We start from the raw sequence: 23,404 nt of genomic DNA, 5'->3' as shown, positions 1-23,404 counted from the left end.
CCTGGTTCGATCCCAACTACAGCTGCTATCTGTACGGAGTTTGCACGTTCCCCCTGTGACCATGTGGGGTTTCTCCCGGAACTTTGGTTTCCTCCCACAATCCAAAGACGTGCAGGTTTATAGGTTAATTGGCTTCTATAAATTGTAAATTGTCCCTAGTGCGTAGGATAGCGCTAGAGTACAGGGTGGTTGCTGGTCGGTGTGGACTCGATGGGCTTGTTTCCACGCTCTATCTCTTTTGTCCAAATCCTAAAGAGGAGGAAAGGATGGAAGGGAAGAGAGAGAGGGAGAGAGAGAGAGAGAGAGAGAGAGAGAAAGAGGGGGGAGAGAGAGATACTCCGTAGAATGTCCTTCACAGTGATCTAGGTATTGAACGCTTTACTCAGTCCATTATTAGTCTCCACACAACATAAGTGGATCTGCTCTTGAACATGCAACATGGTAGCTAGTAATGTAGTGGACACTGCTGATCGCTGCAACAAAAATGAGTTGCGAGGACTCGGCGGGTTTCTGGCATTCCCCTTTTGTTTAGGTTCACACACAGTTTGGACCGTCAAGGGTAGAATTCCACATTAACTGAACTCTCAATAAGCGAGTTCGGTATTACAACTGCGCATGTCCAGGTCATGTGTCATTCGGGATAAACATTCTCGCCAGCTGAGCTACTGTGTGTGTACGGACCTGCATATTCATTTTAATAGATTTATAAATAAATGTATCCGTCAAATATGTCAGCAGTAGGCCTGCAGGCTGCACAAATCCACAATTTTATCAATTAAAATTATTGACTCAATACAGCATCAGCCTTGAAAACGCAAGAATGTCTGGAATGAACCTGTCAATTATCAAATCCCTGGCATTAGCCTGAGTCACAGCCATTCAAATTCGATATTGATTTACACGAATTACAAGTTGTGGTCAACCAATTTGAGACAGTCCTTACATTACTATCTAAACAACCTTCCTGGATTGAAGGAAATTAGGAAAATGTGCTGTGTGGGGAAGGTTGGAAAGTTCAGATTGGATTCGAACAAGCTGGATAAACTTTCGAGGTGGATTGGCTTAAATAAAGATTATGTCGCTTTAACCTCTGGGGTTGGTTCCCAGTCTGTCAGGGCACACAGTTGGGAGCCGGGTCCTGGTGACCGGGCGGTGATAATGATGAGGATTTGCAGCCATTTGAACCGCAGCCAAACTAGAGGCTTCACTCAGGAGTGGGTCGCAGCTCCCCAGCTGACGGGACCTGTTCTCGCTGTCTTTGAAGGAGGTGCTGCCCGCCCCAGCGAGTGGGCAAACGCGGGGCCAACCCGTAATATGAGTGGGAGCATTTTCTCAGTCAGACATTGTCGACAGTTGGGGTGGGAGACCTGGGAGAGAGAGAGAGCTGGCGATGCCGCACAGATGGAACAGTTTAATAACGACCCATTAAAATCCGCCCTTCGGCCACTCGGCAACCTGGGCTGATCTGATCTGACAGCCCTCTCGCTGGCTCGCTGTGTGCCCGATCCTAACGCAGAACATCCACAAAAACTTTGGGTTTCGGGTAACACCTGCACAACGAGCCTCTGCTAACAAGGGCTGGCGAACTGTGCTGGTCAACATGCACTGGGTGAAATGGCTGGGGAAACGCACTGCAATCACCGCAGACTTGGATTGGCTGCTCCTTCACTGGGCCTACCCTGTACTCAGTTTTCCTCGGAGATGAATCTTTGCCTTAACGGTACATTCACACCGCCTGTAGGTGAAGCATCAGCCCACATCACACTGATACAGTCGCTGCCTGCCTCAGATTAAATATATTTTTACACATTATGAATCATGACAACCATGATTCCTTGCGTTTATCGATATACTGAATTCGCTTCTGCACCATGTGTGCAACCTATCTTCCCTGCAGCATGAGGAGTCCTGCATTAGTAGTGATGCCCTATGCTCCTCCTATAGGGGAAGGAGCCTCCTTGTGTACAAGCTCCCTATCCTGTGTGCATTGCCTCTGGTTCCAGACAGAGGGGAGCCAGGGGCAGCATGTTATGCAGACACATGCTCTCCAACTGCAGCTCTATCTGTAGTCCGTGGCTTATACCCACTTCCTCCAGGCTGTCTCTGCAGGCGTTACTCCTCCAAGAGGTGCTACGTGGACAGGTAGATTAGCACTTCCAGGCCAGAACCTGATCCTGCTGCCTCCTTGGCTGATGGGCCTGTTATCTACACTCTCCTTAACTGCTGGAGGCCCAGTGCAATACACAACAAACCAGCACCTTTTAGCAATAAAAGAGATCGCCGAGATGCTGCAAACACACAGCCACCGCATTCTGTGCACTGATAACAAAGGACTTAACTTTTTGTTGCCTTTCCCACAGTAGAACATTTAGATTCTGTTGTGGGAAGGACGTTCTTGTTGAATTCTATAATGTGTTGTGTCATTTTTCTGATTTTTAATTTTTCTATGGATGTACAGAAACTTTATTATTTCTTTTATTATTTATTTTATGTAAAGCTCTTTGGTTTCAACGTGTTGATTTAAACGTGCTATATAAATAAAATTTACTTACTATTCACTCACTAAATGTCCTTTAGTCATTCTCAAAGGTTCTCTGTGAAGGAGCTTCCTAATGCAGCCAAACACCAGGTTCCCCTCTGCCAACTAGGACCCAATTGGTATCGATTCAGAATGTATGGTCATACAGCAGGGAAACTAGCCCTTCAGATGAATTCATCCATGCCGACCAAGATGACCCATCTAAGATAGTCTCATTTGCTTGCATTTGGCCCATATCCCCTCAATATTTCCTATCCATGTATTTGTCTAAATATCATTTAAATGTTGTTATTGCACCGACCTCAACTACCTCCTTTCGGTTTGTTCCGCATACCCACCATCCTCAAGGAACTCAGCAGGTCAGGCAACATCTGTGGAGTGAATCGGACTGATCTTTTGGGTCGAGCTCCTTATTTAGAATGATTGGAGAAAGCTGGACATTAAAGTTAGGGATGGGACACAGTCTGGCAAGTGATAGGTGGATGCGAGTATGGGGGTTGATTGGCAGATGTATGGAGTAAGTGGCAAAGGGTAGAAGTAAAAAAGAGACAAAAGGGGGTGTCAGACAGGGAAAGAAGAGGAGGAATGAAATCTAAAGCCAGACAGAGGAATATGGCGGAAGGGGACGGAGAGGGGAAAGAGGGAGGATAAAAGGGAAACATGGGGCTGAGGGATGGAGATGAGCATATGAAAGATGGGGAAGGTGTATGGTAAAGGTTAGGGATGGGACAAGTGTGGCAAGTGATGGGTGGAGTAAATGACAAAAGTTCTTAATTTTTTATTCTTTCCCCTCCCATCTTAAACCTACGCCCTTTAGTTCCTGATTCCCCTAATCTGGGGGAAATGACCCTATCTATTCCCCTCATGATTTTGTACTCCTTCATAACATCACCCCTCATCCTCCTGCGCTGCATAGAATAAAGTCCCAGCCTGCCCAACCTCTCCCTATAGCTCAGGCTCTCAAATCCTGGCAACATCCTTGTAAATCTTCTCTGCACCCATCCCAGCTTAATGGCATCGTTACTGCAGTAGGGTGACCGAAAATCAAATTTTCAACAGGATGGATGTCACCATGTGGCTGCTCAACGTGCATCCAGTGTAGGCGCCGGTCACAGATTGCAAAAATGTGCACTCTGTATCAAAACTGGCAGCAAATCCATGCCCAGAGTTTCGAATAAACTGGCACCGACGTGATTTCGTCCTGGGAATCTTAAATAAAAGGTAAACAATGGGGATTACAGTGACAACAGCAGACACTAGATGTCAGCCTTGTTGCACCGATAGTCCACACGATCGCACTCACTTTACATTATAATTCCCTCCAAAAACCTTCCAGGTTAGTAATGTGCTTTATTCAATCTGGACCCAGGCCTCAGTCGATGTTCATATGAAACTGTACACTAGTCACACATATCAATTACTGGGAAAATGCGCACAGTTTCAACAATAAATGGTAGAATCGGAAGGAACTGAGAATGCTGGAATCTTGAGCAAGAACAAAAATGCTGGAGGAACTCAGCGGACCAGGCCGTATCTGTGGAGGGAAGTGGACAGATGATATTTCAGGTCAGGATCCTTCTACAGACAGAATGGAGGGGAGAAAGCTGGAAAAGAAAGGTAGGGATGGGCCAAGTAATAGACACAAAGTGCTGGAGTAACTGAGCAGGCCAAGCAGCATCAGTGGAGAAAATTGATGGGTGATGTTTTGGGTCAGGACCCTTCTTCAGGAATTCAAAGTTCAGACTTTAAACTTGTTTCTACAAGTGATAGGTGGACGCAGGTATGGGAGAGTTGATTGGCAGATGTGTGCAGTAAGTGACAACGGGTAGAAGTAAAAAGGAGACAAAAGGGTGTCAGACAAGGAAAGAAGAGGAGAAGTGAAATATAAATCCAGAGGGAGGAATATGAGCAGATGGGGACAGGGAGAGGGGGGAAAAGGGAGGATAAAATGGAAATATGGGGATGGAGAGGAGAATTCGAAGCAGGGTGACATTTCATGGGAGATGGTGGGAGAAATGTGTGCGCACTGGAGTGGAGGTTTGGGCAGGGGAAAGGGAGTGTATTAATTGAAATTAGAAAAATCAATGTTCAACCAGTTATGTTGTAAGCTACCCAATTGGAATTAGAGCAGTTCTTTCTGTTGGCGTGTGGCAATCAGGCAATGGACAACAATAAATAGTGGAATTCCAATGATTACATTGTATAATTATTAATGCAGTCATGGGTGTATAAAGCATGCAAAAATATGATGAAAGGTTGTTGACCTAAAACTCCAAATCTGTTTCTCTCTCCACACACTTCCTGACCTGCTGAGTGTTTCCAATATGTTCTGTTTTGTTGAACAAAACAGTCTGAGTGACAAGATGTAAGAGAATTCGGTGGAGGAAGACGTGGCCTCTGTTAAAACTGGCCTGGTGCAACGTTAGAAAATTGAGTTTCAAATAATTTTACCAGCTGAGAAAAAAAAGTCCTTTCTATTTTAAGCAATTCTTAGTTGTTTTTCTCCCCACTGTACTTCCTGGAATGACTAAGTTGCTGCTGTTGGGTGGTGACAGGCAGTTTCTTGAGTGGAAGTGTTGTTAGTCTGTATTATGTCAGCAGAAGTGAGGTTGTGAGTGTAATTTTAATGGTTTTTCTGTGAGAAAACACATTCTCCCCTTCCTCATCTCTCCCTTTCCCAGATGATGTCAACAATAACACTGTGTGCAATTCTGGGTGACAATTCATTTAATTAATTCATTTGGATGAATTAAATCACATATTGTGGATGTAAGTCAAGTGTCCATGAATCTAAGTGTCCATTTAATTCAATAGACAATAGACAATAGGTGCAGGAGCAGGCCATTTGGCCCTTCGAGCGCCGCCATTCAATGTGATCATGGCTGATCATCCCCAATCAGTAACCCCTTCCTGCCTTCTCCCCATATCCCCTGACTCCGCTATCTTTAAGAGCCCCATCTAGCTCTCTCTTGAAAGTATCCAGAGAACCGGTCTCCACCGCCCTCTGAGGCAGAGAATCCCACAGACTCACAACTCTCTGTGTAAAAAAGTATTTCCTCATCTCCGTTCTAAATGGCTTACCCCTTATTCTTAAACTGTGGCCCCTGGTTCTGGGCTCCCCCCAACATCGGGAACATGTTTCCTGCCTCTAGCGTGTCCAAACCCTTAATAATTTTATATGTTTCAATAAAATCCCCTTTCAATAAGATCCACACTTCCCTCCACTGAAAAACAGCTCTTCACTATTTACTAGCTAAAGGATGCAGCATCAACAGAAATGGGGTCAGAACAAGAGCTTGAATACTTAAAACAGAAGTGAGAAGGAATTTCTTCTCAGAAAGCTACGAGTCTCTGCAATTCATAACCCTCGAGTGCTGTTGAGGCAGAATATTGCATATATTCAAGGCAATGAACAAACCACTGGAGGAACTGAATGGGTCAAGGAGCATCCGTGAAGGGAAATGGATGGACGGACGACATTCAAGGCAATGATTGATAAAACAATTTGTCGACAGGAGAGAAGGTGGCTGCAGGGAAAGACATGAAATTGGAGCTGAGACCAAGGTCAGATCAGCTGAATGATGTACAATGTACTCGAGTGGCCACATAGCAACTTCTACAACCCCATTCCCACATCCTGACCAAAGATCTTTGATCCTGACCCTGGCTTCCCATGGCCTGCACCACCACACCCGGAGCTCTTGGTTGGGAGTTTTTTCACACTTGCATTTGCTGAAGCTAACCTAATAAAACTGGTCTGGCAACAATTCTTGGTAAATGAGAAGCAGCTCCCTGCAACAGGAAGCAAAAAGCTGAGCTGCACTGCTGATATCTCCCTTCACGCCCCAACCGTACCAAATAGTGGAGTGAATGTTGAGAGGATTTTTCCACGAGTGGGAGAGTCTTGGACCATAGGCCATCGCCTCGGAATAAAAGGACATGCCTTTAGAAAGAAGATGAGGAGGAATATCTTTAGTCGGAGAGTGGTGAATTCATTGCCACGGACAGTTGTGCAGGTCAAGCTAATGGATATTTTTCAGGCAGAAATGGACAGATTCTTGATTAGTAAGGATGTCAGGGGTTATGGGATGAAGGCAAGAGAATGGGGTTGAGAGAGAAAGATAGATCAATTTTAATTGAATGGCAGAGTAGACTTGATGGGCCGAATGGCCTAATTCTGCTCCTATTACTTATGAACTTTTTCCAATAATGCCACCCAAACAGGACGCTGCCAATGATTAACTAATGAATCCTATTACCAACAGAGAGTGGTCCTGACCTTTTACCTCATTGGAGATCTTTGGACGATCTTTAATTAGACTTTACTGGACTTTATATTGCGCTAAACGTTAATCCCTTTATCCTGTATCGGTGCACTGTGAACGGCTTGGTTGTAATCACGTATAATCTTTTCGCCGACTGGAACAATAAACTAAATGAAAACTAAACTAAACCAATCGGGATGGCAGTAGAGGAGACACCTCTAATTAGTCACATAACTCCACAATATGTCAAATGTAGGTTATGGCCACAATTCCCCATCACTGGCAACATCATCATAATTTTCAGTACCCTCCTTAAAGCCATCACATAGAGTAGTGATGTTACAAAACTTACCATCAACGGCGCTGTAGATCTGCCACTGCCTGTGTGGGCGATTCCGGAGGCTGGGGGGGGGGGGGGGAGATTAAAATGCAGGTTTGTATTGATTTCCTCGGGCTGCTAGCTGATGAAAACGGATGGAAGCTGCATACCAAATCTCATTGCGCTTATGTGCAATGACAATAAAATATATTATTATTATTATTATTAGGTTGTACGTCATGTTTCTTAAGTTTGCAGATGACAGTAAACATATGATATCATAGACAGTGAAGATGGTTATCAAAAATTACAGTGGGATCTTGGTTACAGCTAGGCAAGTAGACTGAGGAATGCCTAATGGAGTTTAATTTAGTGTGAGGTGTTGAATTTTGGGAAACTAAACCAGAATAGGACTTTGACAGTGAATGGTAGGGCATGGGGGAGTGTTGTAGAACAGAGGGATCCAGAGGTACAAGTTCCCTGAAAGTGGCATCACGGAGAAATAGGGTGATGAATAAATCTTTCGGCAAGCTGGTCTTCATCAGTCAAGGAAATTAGTACATAAATCAGGACATTATGTTAGTTGTACAAGCCATTGGTGAAGCCACATTTGGAGTGTTCACTTTTGGACACCCTGCTATATAAAGATACCTTCAAGCAGGAAACAGTGCATGAAATATTTACTAGGATGTTTCCAGGACTCGGGAACCTGACCTCCAGGGAGAAGTTGGACATATTAGGACTTTCTTCCTTGGAGTGCAGGAGGCTAAGTGGTAATCTTATAGATGTGTGTAAAATGATGAGGAGAATAGATCGGGTAAGAGCACAGACTCTTTTTGCCAAGGTAAGGGTTTGAAGAACTACAGGATTTGAGGTGTGAGGGCAAGGATTTCATAGGAACCTGAGGAACAATTTTTTCACACAGAGGGTGGTGGATATATGGAACGATCTGCCATTTGAAGTAATTCAGGCAGTTTCAATAACAACATTTAAAAGACATTTGGACAGATACATGGAAAGGAAAGTTTGAGAGAGATATGGACCAGGCACGGGGACATGGCACTGGCATGGATGCGCATCCTGATTGGCATGGATAAGTTAGGTTGAAGGGCCTGTTTTTGTGCTGTATGTTCTCTTTAATTCATGTAAACTTTCTTTGTTCAGGCTGTGCATCTCTAAATGCTGTCTTTCAAACATTTTACCAATAGTTTTTCCACCTCAAATGTTGAGTTTGTGAGCTATTCAATGTTTTTTTAATGTTATCAATGCAGGTGTTACGTTAGTTATCTGGCAGTCCTGTAGCCAAAACAAGTAGGGCAGTTTATGTCACTATTTTGTCTAAATGTCCAACTATTTTATCTGGGCCATATTTTATCTGGACCTGGTGATTTATTCTCTTTAACAAATGCTAATTGCCTTAATATGTCCCTCTCCCTATGTTCATCAATTCCAAGATGTCAATTCCAAGGTCAATAATTGTGCCATCTCCTCTTTGAGTCATAGAATCATGCAGCACAGAAACAGGCCCTTCGGCCCAACACGTCCATGCCAACCAAGATGCTCCATCTAAGCTTGTCCCATTTGCCTGCATTTTGTCCATATTCCTCTAAACCTTTCCTATTCATGCACCTGTTTAAGTGTCTTTCAAATGTTTCTATTGTGCCTGCCTCAACCACCTCCTCTATGTACACGATGGCAAGAATATTTATTTGGAACAGTACACCTCTCCCACCTCCAACTCACACCTGTTTAGGACTAACATTTTCCCTTTTTATAATACTCTTTCCTATAATGTAGTTATTAAAAATCCTAAGGCATTCCTTGATTTCCTCAGGCAATATATTTTCATACCTCATGCCACCTCTAGGCTTTTTTGACTTCATCTTTGCATATTCTAAGCTCCTCCAGGCTTTCTGCACTGTTGAATTCTCAGTATGTGTCATAAGATTCCCTGCTTTTCATATTGTATGTTTGCTTCTTGCAACACAGACGGCTTGATTTAGGAGTTTCCCTATCTGTTTATTGGGAACTCATTTGGTCTCAACCTTCATGGTCTCTTTAAGTGTCTCAAACAGCTGAAATACTGATTTATCAAAGTTGCTTTTTAAGTCCTCTTTTGGGAAGACTCGCCAACCTATTGTCCAATCTCTGACTTCAAGGCCAACTTCATCAGTTTCTACATGTGGTCATCTATCCATTCAGGATGCTGGACGATGGAGTACAGCATGATATTAAATCCACTTAGCGTAAATTCAAGTAGCAAATAGCCCACGGCTCAAGGAACCTCCGGTGCTGTCTGATTAGAGTTTGCACGTTCTACTTTCAGGCACTTCTGTTTCCTACCACATTCCAAAGACATGTGGGTCGGGTCGATAGATCAAATTGGCCGCTGTAACTTGCCTCTGGTGTTCAGGTGGGTGCTAAAATCTAGGGAGAATCGATGGGCACTTGAGGAGAATAAAATGGGATTTAGAGTCATAGATTTAAACTGCAAGGAAACGGGCCCTAGGTCCCTACATACAAACTAACCAAGATGCCCCATCTAAGCTAGTCCCATTGACCACATTTGGCTCGAATTCTTCCAAACCCTTCCTATCATTGCACCTGCCCAAGTGTGTATGATTAGTATGGTTGATGGTCAGTATGAGCTTCGAGGGCTGAAGGGCCAGCTTCCATGCTGTTTGAGTCTTTGACTCTCTATAATTGGGCAATCATATCGATCTTGGATCAGGAAAGGGTGAGAAGTTGATTAGGGCTTGAGGAGGCACATGGATTTTTAAATACTCAAAGCCATCTCAGAGTGTCTCAGGAACCAGCTAAAGGCACAGTTAGTAATTTGGCAAAAGGGACATTGTAAAATATCTCCACTTCTTAGAGAGGGATGTAGAAATTTTGCAGTATGCTTCCAGGGATGAAAGATTTCAGTTATTGGGTTTGACCGGAAGACCTGGGATGGCTTTTGTCTGATCAACAAGGGTTGAGAGAAGATTTGATGTTGGTGAACGTGATCACAATGAGATTCGATAGAGGGAAGCTCTTCTCAATGGTAGAGAGCTCAAGGATCATGGAATGTAGCATTAAACTGACAGGGAAATGTCTTGCTGGGGAGAATGGTAGTGTCTGAACATGTCAGGGTGGTGGAAACAGAACTAATCAGGGATTCCAAAAGGGAGGTGATGGGAAATAATCTTCTAGGAAAGAGTGAATGGAGTGAATAGGCAGATCTACTAGGAGTGGGCATGGACTCTAGAAACACAGAACAGCAGAAGCTAGCTTATATCAAAGGGAGACCCAAAGTGCTGGAGTAAATCAGCGGGTCAGGCAGCTTCTCTGGAGTAAAAGGATGGGCGCATTTTGGGTTGCGACCCTTCTTCAGTCTGAAGAGTCCCGACCCGAAATGTCGCCCATCCATTTTCTCCAGATGCTGCCTGATCCCGCTGAGTTACTCCAGCACTTTGTATCTATCATTGGCACAGGCTTGATGGGCTGAATGTCCTAATGTCTCCATGATGGTGTGATTGTTGATGATCCAGTGCCTGGGTTAGTGAGCTTGACTGCACCACTCTCGAGTGCCGTGTGAAATCTGACCGTTGCCTTTCCCTCCACAGAGTGAACTCCTGCACCAGTTTACCCACTAGTGGGAGCCGTTCAGCATCAAGCTCAACACGTGACGTGTGGTTCTGGAGCCCAGAGAGCCTTGCTCACTTCCCCCTCCATTCTCATCCCTGATTCAACCTTAGCCTTCCTGACTCACGGTGAGGCCTAAATAACAAATAATTCAGTTCCCTCATCCCGGAAAGAAAGAACCTGCCTATAAGAGGTGCTTCACATGATCACGAGACATTCAAAATATTTTACGAGTGATGAACCACATTCTTTTTTAATCATACAGGTACCAGCGCATCTGGCAGAACTGCTAAATCACATCGCTAGGTTCGATCCTGGCCTCGGATGCTGTGTGGGGTTTGCACATTCTCCCTGTGTCCATGTGGGTTTCCACTGGGTGCTCCGGCTTCCTCCCACATCCCTAGGACGTGGGGTTTGTAGGTTAAATGGCCATCTGTAAAATTGCCTGTAATGTTTAGTGAGTAGGTGAGAAAGTGGAATAACATAGAACGAGTGTGAATGAGTGATTGACAGGGCATGGACTTGGTGGGCCTGTTTACATGCTGAAATTCGAAACTAAACTATTGTGATAAAGGAGATGTTGTAGTGAACCCGTGTAGGACAAGCTCTTTCAAACAGCAGTGTGAAACTGAGGAGATAATCAGTGGCAACAAGGTGCCGCATAGGCAGGAAGGATTCATTGGCTGCCAATCACACATCCATGGAGACACATGCAAACTGCAGACGCTGGAATCTTGAGGGGGAAAAACAAAGTGCTGGAGGAACTCAGTGGATCAGAAAACATCTGCGGTGAGAAATGGGCAGACAACATTCCAGTTCTGAAGAAGGATCCCAATCGGAAATGGTGTCTATCTATTTCCTTCACAGATGCTGCCTGACCTGTTGATTTATCCCAGAACTTTGTGTTTGGCTTAATCATAGAATCAATGAGCGTCATAGAGACATCCAGCACGAAAACAGGCTCTTTGGCCAAACTTTCCCCATGGTGACCAAGATGCCCCATCTACACTAATCCCACCTGCTTATGTTTGGTCAATATCCCTCCAAACCTTTCCTATCCATTCCATTAACTGTCCCAATATCCCCAGTCTTCATGTTTTTCTCCATGTTAAAAACAGAGGAGAAATACTGTTCATTCATTCATCATTCATCCATTCTAGCCCTTGAATCCTGCGTAAGTGCAGGAGAACTGGAGAGCGGGTATGAGTGTGTCCGACTTCCCTTTCTGGCACCAAACCCACCACTGAGCCCAGTGGTGGAGCAGTAACATGCTGGCCACTTGGCATCCAACCCTCAACATTGCACCATGTGTGTATGTATGTATCTATATTATTCTCTCTCGTTTTGTCATATTGCAGAGAGACAGATCGAGACCGAGACAGAGACAGAGACAGAGACAGAGACAGAGACAGAGAGAGACAGAGACAGAGACAGAGACAGAGACAGATCGAGACCGAGACCGAGACAGAGACAGATCGAGACCGAGACAGAGACAGATCGAGACCGAGACAGAGACAGAGACAGATCGAGACAGAGACAGAGACAGAAGGAGACGGAGACAGATCGAGAAGATGACAGATCGAGGCGGAGACAGAGACAGATCGAGACAGAGACAGAGACAGATCGAGACAGAGACAGAGACAGATCGAGACAGAGACAGAGACAGATCGAGACAGAGACAGAGACAGATCGAGACAGAGACAGAGACAGAGACAGATCGAGACAGAGACAGAGACAGAGACAGAGACAGAGACAGAGACAGATCCAGAGACAGAGACAGAGACAGAGACAGAGACAGAGACAGAGACAGAGACAGAGACAGAGACAGAGACAGAGACAGATCGAGACCGAGACCGAGACCGAGACCGAGACCGAGACAGAAGGAGACGGAGACAGATCGAGAAGATGACAGATCGAGGCGGAGACAGAGACAGAGACAGAGACAGATCGAGATCGAGACCGAGACCGAGACCGAGACAGAGACAGAAGGAGACGGAGACGGAGACGGAGACAGATCGAGAAGATGACAGATCGAGGCGGAGACAGAGACAGATCGAGGCGGAGACAGAGACAGATCGTGGGCGGAGACAGAGACAGATCGAGGCGGAGAGACAGACCCGGAGAGAGACGGGGAGAGAGACGGGGAGAGAGACGGAGAGAGAGACGGAGAGAGAGACGGAGAGAGAGACGGGGAGAGAGACGGGGAGAGAGACGGGGAGAGAGACGGGGAGAGAGACGGGGAGAGAGACGGGGAGAGAGACGGGGAGAGAGACGGGGAGAGAGACGGGGAGAGAGACGGGGAGAGAGACGGGGAGAGAGACGGGGAGAGAGACGGGGAGAGAGACGGGGAGAGAGACGGAGAGAGAGACGGAGAGAGAGACGGAGAGAGAGACGGAGAGAGAGACGGAGAGAGAGACGGAGAGAGAGACGGAGAGAGAGAGAGACCTGCTAGTATAGCATGAGAGAAGGAGAGGAAAAAAGAAACACAGAGAAAGAGAGAGACAGATGATGAAGAAACAAAGATCAGTCAGTAAAAGAAATGAAAGGCTGAAAGGAGGTATAACATCCAGCAGTTGAGGGAGGGAGTGATCAGACATTCAGCAGAAATCCCTGTGGTGATCCTCAATGGAAAGAATTCTTCAGCAGGAAGCTGAGGTATTACTAATTAGGAAGAGCCCTGCCACTCGGGGTGAATCACACCCACTCTGGGTCCTTCCTGGCCTATTTCCCACACTGATGGAGCACACAGCTGCCTACCATTGGATTGATGAGATTTCAATCTTTGTCTGTTCTCCCTGTGGGGTGGGGGAGGCGACAGGGGTCCAGGACTTATGTTGTGGAGCAGGGTTGGGGGGGGGGGGGGATGATGCAGATCAGGAGAGCTTTTCCTGATGGAATATCTGACCATTTCGAGCGGGAGAGGTGGAGAAACGGTTATGAGAGTTTGGGCTTTACACTGGCCCTAACTATGTACCTCCAGGATACCCGAGTACCCGTACAAGTACACGACAATAATACTCAGCCTTAGTGTAGCTTTCCAACTTTTTTAAATCCCTAAGACTGCCAGAATCTCCCAGCACTAAAGATTAATTTCCAGGACACCTGCTAAGTGTAAGTAACCCAGAAAAACAAAATCAGTATCTTGTTTTCATTTTCTTTAGATTAGCTGTTATCGAGAGTGGAGAAATTGAGCAAAAACGGTGGCTTTGTACTGAAGAATCACCCATCTCGGTGATAAAGAGTTTTGTTTCTCTACAGTTGGTGCGGATCGGCTGGGTTGCAGTGGAATGGGCTAGGCTGATGGTTGGCCACCTGGTGAGGGAGCCACCTCACCTCACAATGGGGTTACAATGGCTGCATGTTAATTCAACTTCCCTTCCCACTCCCATACCGACCTATCTATCCTTGACCTTCTCCACCGCCGTGGTGAGGTCAAACGCAAACTAGAGGAACAGCATATTCAACTTGGGTAGCCTGAAGCCTAATGTTATGACTTATGAACATCGAATTTTCCAATGTCATATAACCCACACCCCCAGTATTCCTTTCCCACTCCTACTGGTTCACCTTTTCCATTCACACCAGCCCAATCCCACTCATGTTTTGTAGATGTGTTACACCCCCCCCCATTTGGTATAACCTCCCCATCATCCCTCCCTTATCTGGTTCCATTCATCACCTTCCATCCTCAACCTTCCCTCCTCTGCAACTTGGCTCCATCTGCTCGCCTTTCGTCACCTCATATTTCTACCTATTGTGTGCAAGCCCCTTGTCCCACCCCAACCCCTCCCCCTCTTTATTGTGACTATCTCCCCTCTACACTCAGTGCTGCTGCAGGGTCTCAGTCATTCACTCTCCCCTCTACACTCTCAATCCCCATGCAGCAAGGTCTTAACCAGAAACACACAGGCTGCAGGAGGGGAGTCAGGACACAAAGATGGCTGGGTGTGGAGAGGAGAAGGAAGTTGTTTCATGGGGACTACTCCGGTACATCAAGCGAGCGGCCCAAACAGACTTTGAATGACGGCACCATAAATGGTGGTGCCAGCATGTGTAAGATATGCAAAAAGAATTTCCCTGTGCAGTTGCATATGTGACAAATGAAGCACTATTGAACGACTGAACCCTCCACAGGGAGGAAGCTGCGGCTGCTGGAACAGACAGGGCAGTTGAATGACTCTTTCTGCACAACATGTGTGAGGGTGAGCTGGGATTGGGTGGATTTAACACAGAGAGGAAATTCAGAAGTGGGAGGGTGACCTATTCCGGTAGAAACCTGCCTGACCACTTCCATTCAGATGAGTGAGAGGAAATTGTGTGGCTGCAGAAAGAGGCGTTGGCTTCCGAAGAGGATCTCACGTTTGCCGATGGTGTACGAGTGGGGTAGTGTGAGTGCGGTGGGTGAGTGTGGGAATCATGATGGGGCCAGCCAACACAACTGCATGTTTGAGAGAGAGAGAGAGAGAGAGAGAGAGAGAGAGAGAGAGAGAGAGTGAGCCATGGGCTAAGGTTTTCCTGATTCATGACTCATGTACTCAGCAACATGCCTGGCTTCTTCTAACTCTGACCTTTTCCCACCACGAATAGCCATGATGCAGCTCATTGTTAAGCCTGGTCTAATTTAACTCCTGAGAATAACCTATAGATTTATGAGTTTCTATACAGATGCTGCTCTCTGTGGGGCAATTTAATTTAGTTTAGTTTAATTTAGAGATACGGACCGCATCCGAGCCGACCAGCGACCACCGTACACTAACACTATCCTACACACTCTAGGGACAATTTACAGTTTTACCAAGCCAATCAGTCTACAAACCTGTACATCACTGGAGCGTGGTAGGAAACCAAAGATCCCAGAGAAAACCCACACAGCTCACGGGGAGAATGTACAAACTCCACACAGACAGCACCTGTGGGTCAGGATCGAACTCGGGTCTCTGGCACTGTAAAGCAGCAACTCTATCACTGCGACACTGTGCCGCTCAATTCTTGTTCCTCTGCCCAGAGTGAAACACACAGCGGTAAATAAAAAACATCTAATCGGGGTGGGGATGAGATAGCATTTGTGTGCAACAAACCATGCCAAGACTAATCATATTGGAATATAAATATTGTAAGAATAGAACAGGGATTTAGAAACAGATGCAGATGGTGTAATTACTTTAATAATATCTTCTGCTCAGTTATCACTACTTGCATTCCTCACAGATAAACAATGCTGATAGAAGGAAGATTGAACAGCATTTCCAATTTGAACACAATCGACAGCAACTTACATTTGACTTGAATCTCAGCATCAAACACATATTCCCTCCCCCTCCAATATATGGCACTCCAGAAATTCATCTCTCTCCCCCTCACACAGACAGCGCACCAAATCATCTCACACACACCCAAAACCCCCCTCACTCACTCACTCACTCCCCATGAAACCACCGAGCACACCTGTAAATCACCTCCCCCTCACGCACACATACTCACCCCAACAACTCCTTTCACATACACATGCCGTCTTTTTAAAACTCTCCACATCCAAGTTCAAGCACGCTCCCTTTTTTTTCTTTTCAGGTCAAATGTCTTTACTTCTCCCACTGCCATCTCTTTCATTCTTGTTTTTCTCTCACCTAATTCACTTCTGTCTTCATCCTCTTGATTTTCACACTTGCTTTGCTTTCTCCGTTTGGATAATGCTCTCCATATCTATAAAACCTCTCTGCTGCCTTGTGCCCGTCTCTGTTGTTCATTGGTTTTCACCTCCCTTCACTCTTTATCTACTGGCTTTCCGAGTCTTTGCTCTCTCTCTCTCTCTCACACATTCACCACACATTTCCATCACAGCTATCTTCCACATCTCCTCCGGTCTACCGCTCTCTCCTCCAATTACTATTTATCACATCTATCTTTTCCTCTCTCTGTGCCATACTTCCTACTTGTTGCTTCTTGTTCTATCTTTGCTTCCCTCCCACCATTTTTCCATGGCAACCATTCTCTCGTCTTTCAGTCTTCCTTGTTCTCACCATTTTCTCTCACTTGCAATCCCTGTTCCTACAATTGTAGACTTTTTCCTCTCACTTGTTGCCAACTATCTGTCCACGTATCTCTTCAACTTCCCCAGGTTTTCTCTCTATCCTGAGCACTCACTAACAAACTCTGTGCTGCAGACTATAGGTTAAGTCCTTTAGAATTGCCCACCTTAAGCCTGTCCTTCTCTGAATGCGAGCCAGTCTTGGCTCTTGTGTTTATAACGCTGCCAAAAATATGAACTGGAGCCCACCCATTTCCTTTCTCACTTCATTGAGCAGTTTGTGATATTACCCTTCATGCTCTCTGGAAACACAGCTTACTGTTAAGATAGTATGTTCCACTGACGTGCAGGATAAGGGACGCAGGATACTGGGCACTTTAGTTCAGAAGTTTTTTCAATTGTGCTTTAGACCTGCCTGCCTCCAGCCTCAAACTCGTAGCAGAAAGCACCATCCGGTTATCAGATGTAAAGTTGGGCACTCTTATCCTGATGTAGCCATGGGAAACTGTCAGGATTGGGTGGAGCACGTGCAGTATGCCCAGTCTGATAATACAAGTTGTTCAGAAAGATAAGGAAGGTGGGTTGCCAGAACTGAGTAAGGACATTACTACAGTGCTGTAAGGAGAGGTCAGGGACAGAATTCACTGAGTTTGATTCAGGAAACAAGCAGGGGGCATTGTGTATTCCTTTAAATAGTGAGAGTGACAGAGGAACAAGTCTCCCAGAAAAGTACAGAAGTGTGTGACAGCTACAGGGAAGTGATACAGGGGGGATTTCAGTTGAGCTAACATTGATTAGAATAGAGTCCATCTTCTTTGGCATTCGCACAAACCAAGAGCGATTGTTTCCATTCGAGCTCTGTTGGTTCGAAGATGGCAGAAGAAGCCATTATAGACAATAGACAATAGGTGCAGGAGTAGGCCATTCAGCCCTTCGAGCCAGCACCGCCATTCAATGTGATCATGGCTGATCATCCCCAATCAGTACCCCGTTCCTGCCTTCTCCCCATATCTGCTACCCTCTTCGAACTCTTAATCTGAAGAAAGGTCTCGATCCAAAACATCACTTATTCCTTTCCTCCAGAGATGCTGCCAGACCTGCTGAGTTACTCCTGCTTTTAATGTCTATCTTCAGTTTCACTTAGATTTAGTTTAATTTTCGTTTAGAGATATAGCATGGAAACAAGCCCTTCGGCCTACCGAGTCTGCGCCGACCAGCAATCACCCATACACTATAATAATAATAATACATTTTATTTGTGGGTGCCTTTCAAAAGTCTCAAGGACACCTTACAGAGATTAACAAGAATAATAAAACATATAATCGGAATAAAATAAATAATAAAGACATCACCAATACACAAATTAAAAACAGAATTCGATCCAAAGACAAAAAATCGAAAACACAATGTGAAGAGAGAGCAGCGGCAGCCAAACCGCGCCAGCGTACACTCTCCCTTCCGACAGCCATCTTGGACACAGACTAACATATTTACTTACACACAAAAAAATCATCCCCCCACAATGGTTACCACTGTTGGGGAAGGCACAATGTCCAGTCCCCATCCCCAGTTCACCCAAAGTCAGGCCTATTGAGGCCTCCGCTATTGCCTCTACTGAGGCCCGATGTTCCTATCCGTTCTCGCCGGGTGCTGTTTCCCCGGCGTCGGGAGAGTCCTCTCAGCGGCTGGGCCACCTGGAACGGCCGATTCCTAGCTAGCTCCACTAGTTCTATCCTATACTCTGGGGATAATTTTACAGAGGCCAACTATCCTACACATCTTTGAAATGAGAGAGGAAGCCTGAACACCCAGATGGGAAACCGGAACATCCAGAGGGGAGAACGTACAAACTCTGTACAGACAGCACCAGAGGTCAGGATTAAACCAGCGCTGTAAGGTAGCAACTCTATCACTGCGCCACTGGGCTCCCCTTGTACCTAATGAAGAAACTCAAGGTTTCTTCTGAACTGCTAATACCATCCTAAATGCCCCTTCACCGTTCTGAGCAGTCATGGCCAAGGATTCGTTTGAGGATATTACACAATCCTCCAGATTGCACCTGAACTGGACAGGGACCAATATCTTAGTGGGAATATTTGCTAGTGCATCTGGGGCGAGTTTAAACTACATTTGGTGGGGCATGGCGCATGGGAACCAAGGAAGTAATGAAGCAGTTGACAAGATTGAAGTTGATGCAAAGGCCAATGACAGCAAGTTCAGTAGACAAGTGCGAGGTATTGCATTTTGGGAAATCAAACCAAGATATGCCATGCAGACAAATCTGCCACACTGCCCTCATCAGTCTACTTGGCCACCTCTTCAAAAAAAATCTCCATCGAATCTTTGAGACCAGCTAAGTGTGAGTGTGAGCAGACCACTGATGGTAACTCTAGGCGGCGGCAGCACCCAGCACCATCTGCCAGCAAAATCAAAACATATCTGATTTCTCAAGTGAAGTAAAAGATCTCATGATACTATTTCCCAGAGGGGCAGGGAAGTGTTCCCAGCTGTCTCAGTTAATATCTGTCCCTCACCCACACCCGAAACACAATAACTAGTCTTTATCACCTACTGTTTGTAGTTGCTTCCTTTTTAAAGTTGGGGGCTGTGTCTCCAATATTTAGTTTAGTTTAGAGATACAGCGTGGAAACAGGTCCTTTGGCCCACCGAAACTGTGCTGTACACTAGCCAACCCGCACACTAGTTCTATCCGACTAGTGACAATTTACAGAAGCTAATTAACCTACAAAGCCGCATGTCTTTGGAATGTGGGAGGAAACCGGAGCACCCGGAGAAAACCCATGTGGTCATAGGAAGAATGTGCAAACTCTGTAGAGACAGCACCCGCAGTCAGGATCGAACCCAGGTTTCTGGCGCTGTAATGCAGCATTCTACCATTGTGCCACCGTATTATAGTATTGACTGCACTTCAATAAGTAGTCCATTGGTTGTAAATAGTTTGGGGAAGCCAAATAAGCATTTTTCCTTCTTTCTGTGGTTGGAGTGATAACAGCTTGGAGTGTTGATGTACAGCTGATTATTATTGCATGGCAGCTGTATGTGTCAATGCATAGTTGGCACAGCTTCCGTTTGTAAAGACAATCGAGAAAGACAGTCATGGTCTGTGCCCTTGGCTCACTCTCTTTTATTCAATCCAACTGAGGCTGTAATCTTTTGCAAATTGAGTTATTTCTGAGGCATTACTTATATCTAATCTGTTTCATTCAGCTGGTTCCATTGAGATTAGGAGCCACCATCTGGACTAGTTATCTATCTCAATGAAGGAAGTTCCCTCTATCTGCAACTGTTGGTGTGAGAGACTGTGGGCCAGCCAGGCTGGCATTGCTCATTGCTCCCCGTGTCCTTCTGAACAACACTGGCACAGATCCTCACTTAGAACCAACTGGTGCTAATGCAAACATTCGAATTACAACAATTTTCACTAAAGCAGGAGAAGGAAAAGAATGCATGTGCTCTGACCCAAAGATCTTATAGCTCTGCTATAAGATCTTTGCTCTGACCTCTCTGTAGCTCTGCTATGGGCTATAACTGTGAATGCTTATTTCATATTTCAGGTCATATCCTGTGATACAATTAGGTTCTATACAGGTCGAAACAAGAAATTCTCCTATTAGATACCACCTGATAATTCTCCTACCCATTCCCATACTGGCCTTTCTGTCCTGCCCCCCCCCCCCTCCACTGTCAGAGGCCACACGCAAATCAGATGTATTCTACATTTTCTTTGAACTTCGTCCCTTATGATGTCTCGTTTTCACACCTTACCCTTCGATATCCGCGACTCTCAATCAAAGGAAGGGTCTCGACCCGAAACATCACTCATTCCTTCTATGCAGAGATGCTGCCTGTCCCACTGAGTTACACCAGTATTTTGTCTATCTTCAGTATGAACATTGATTTCTCTAATTTCAGGGAACTCCTGCAATTCTTCCCCCTCCCCTCCTCACCGCCCCTCCCCCACCCTAGTCGTCCTACTAGTTCCACTGTTCGCATCCTTGTCAGTGGCACATCTTTCCCAGCCAACATTGGGCCATTATGGACTCCCCCCACATTGCCAGTGCTGTTCTGGCCTTCTTTATCTTTCAGTCTGAGGGCGAGTTCCTACCCGAAACATCATCTATTCCTTTTCTCAAGAGATGTTACCAGACCAGCTGAGTTATTCCAGCATTTTGTGTCCACCACCTGATTTCTGTTGGTTCGATAAGCAATGACCTCGGCTACTGTACAAAGAATGGTAATCCAGAAAAGCAACAGAGATTATAAACCCAATTGGGGGAGTGACGGGATGAGACGGTTATCGGGTAAGGAAATCCAGAATTGATCTCCCTCAAGAAGCTGGGAACTCAAGAAGCTGGGAACCTACCCAGCCCAGATGTTGCACTAGGCTTCAACTGGGAAGCAGTTAGGAGCAGAAGGAGAATGATATTCAGCATGGGATGCCTCAGGAGAAGGATGATTCTGTGGAGATGGACTGGAGAGAAGTCATGAATCAAGGAAGTGTCCTCAATGTAGAGAGATTAAAGGGGGAGCAAAAATCTTGGAGGAGAACAGAGTGATGAGAAAAAAAGGAGGCGATCTTGGAGATGCTGTAGATTGGTAGAGAAGGCAAGTAGTTTGCCAGGCATCGTGAATCAAGAGGGGAAAATCGCAGGGAGCGGGAAGGATGGCAAGAAAGGAAAATATTATGGGAGAAGAAAGATTGAAGAAAGGTTGGAGAGGGTCATGGGGAGGCCACAGAGCACAAATGAGAAGCTGCAGGAAGATAGCAAGGGCCTTAAGGATGTTGGGAGGGCACCAAATTGTGGAAGGGAGGTCCATCACTGGGTGGGTTCTTGCTGGTGGCAAGTGGTCCCACCTCTGGTCCACAAGAATTCCAGATAACAAACCCCATTTCTCTTTCACTACTGAGATTTCTGCAGCCCCTTCTATAGAAGCCAGATCTCCCAGTGGAAATCCTGGACCCTATTAGGACCCTACAATCTCCCATTAGAAACATACAAAACCCATAAAACCTCACATCAATGCAGTTGAAACGCAGAGAGCCCTACATCAGAATGCATTCTCCTCATTTGGAACTTATTAAAATTCCATTTGTAACCTGTAGTTCTTAATTAGATGCACCAATTACTATTATAAGCCTACAGCACCCACCCCAAACCCCATTTGAATCTACAACTTTATTTAAAGTTGAGTACCTCAAAGCTGTGGAGAGCTATGAGATTTGATGAAATGTCTCCATTCCCTATAGATTAATACTCAAAGATTCCTGTATCGGGACCAAATATTTTTTCCTCTCTGGTTCAAAGACTTTCTGCTCCTCGGCGCTGACAAATCATCAGGCTGAGCATTTCCGACGACTGTAAGAACATAAGCAGTATCTCCATGGCAACAGGCCCAACATTCCAGCTACTCCCAATTGTTGCTGGCCTGGTCTCCCCTAGCAACCAAGGAAATATTGTACCTGGAGATCAGACCAATCTGCAGTTTGGTAGCTGTTGTTTCTTCCTATTCTCAACACTCAGTGTTTCTAATGTTATTTATCTTCACCCTTTCCAAGAAGTTGTCTAGAGAGCTGTGTACACTGTAAGTGAGGCCAAGATTTACTACAAGCTTTGACAACGAACGCCCTGATTATACCACTCAACCTGTCAAGATGAAAATCAGGAAAAAATATACAGCAGCAGGTGTTGTGTGTGTGTGTGTGTGTGTGTGTGTGTGTGTGTGTGTGTGAGACGTGATTTTTAAATTACTTACAGATGAACTCAGCAAATACTGCTGAACACTGGGGTTTTCACCCTTCCAGGACATGCGCTGCAGTCCTCAGGATACTGTAGCAAGTACAAAACAACTTTATTTATTAGTTATACAATTACTTGAGGCAGGGCATGTGGATGTAAGTAACTTGACTGATGGTGAAGATACATCCATTTGGATTTGTAACTGCCTATCTGTTTTCCTATCTTATTTGAGAACATTGTGTTTCAGTAACCTGGATTTAGCAATCTAACTGAGCAAAGATATTTAATTTAAATTAGTATATATCTAAAAGTATATAATGTGTGAATTCCACCTTTGTTATTCTGGTCAGATTTCTGCAGGTTAGGGCTATTCCATGTGGGCTTGGTTTAAATCTCTGCTTTAACAATCACCTTCAACTTATCACACAGTCTTTGTTTAAAATAACAAGTAACATCTATTACTAAAAATAACTTGATAATGTTGTTGGCTTTTGGTTGAATGCAGTTTTTGTCAACAATGCTGGAAACACTCAGCAGGTCAAGCCACATGTACAGAAAGAGAAACGGAATTAATGTTTCAGGTCAATGGTCCATCATTGGTTTTGATTGTCATTCTTGGAAGAGTTCTGATGAAGGTTCTTCAACCCGAATCGTTAACTCTACTTGCAGCAGCATCACAGACATTACCATGCAGACATCATACATATTCTATAGGGAAGGACCACAGTCTAGTCATGTTGCTACTGAAGGCCTGACCATGTATAACAGCCTCTCAATCAGTTCACTGACACAAGGTTTAAAGAGAAAACACGGTGCCATTGACAAATAGTAAATAAATGTATTGAATGGCTTGGTGTAGTCACGGAGTA

Source organism: Amblyraja radiata, chromosome 10 (assembly GCF_010909765.2).
Source record: "Amblyraja radiata isolate CabotCenter1 chromosome 10, sAmbRad1.1.pri, whole genome shotgun sequence".
In the NCBI taxonomy this organism is placed as follows: Eukaryota; Metazoa; Chordata; class Chondrichthyes; order Rajiformes; family Rajidae; genus Amblyraja; species Amblyraja radiata.
Note: the sequence above shows the minus strand (reverse complement) of the source record.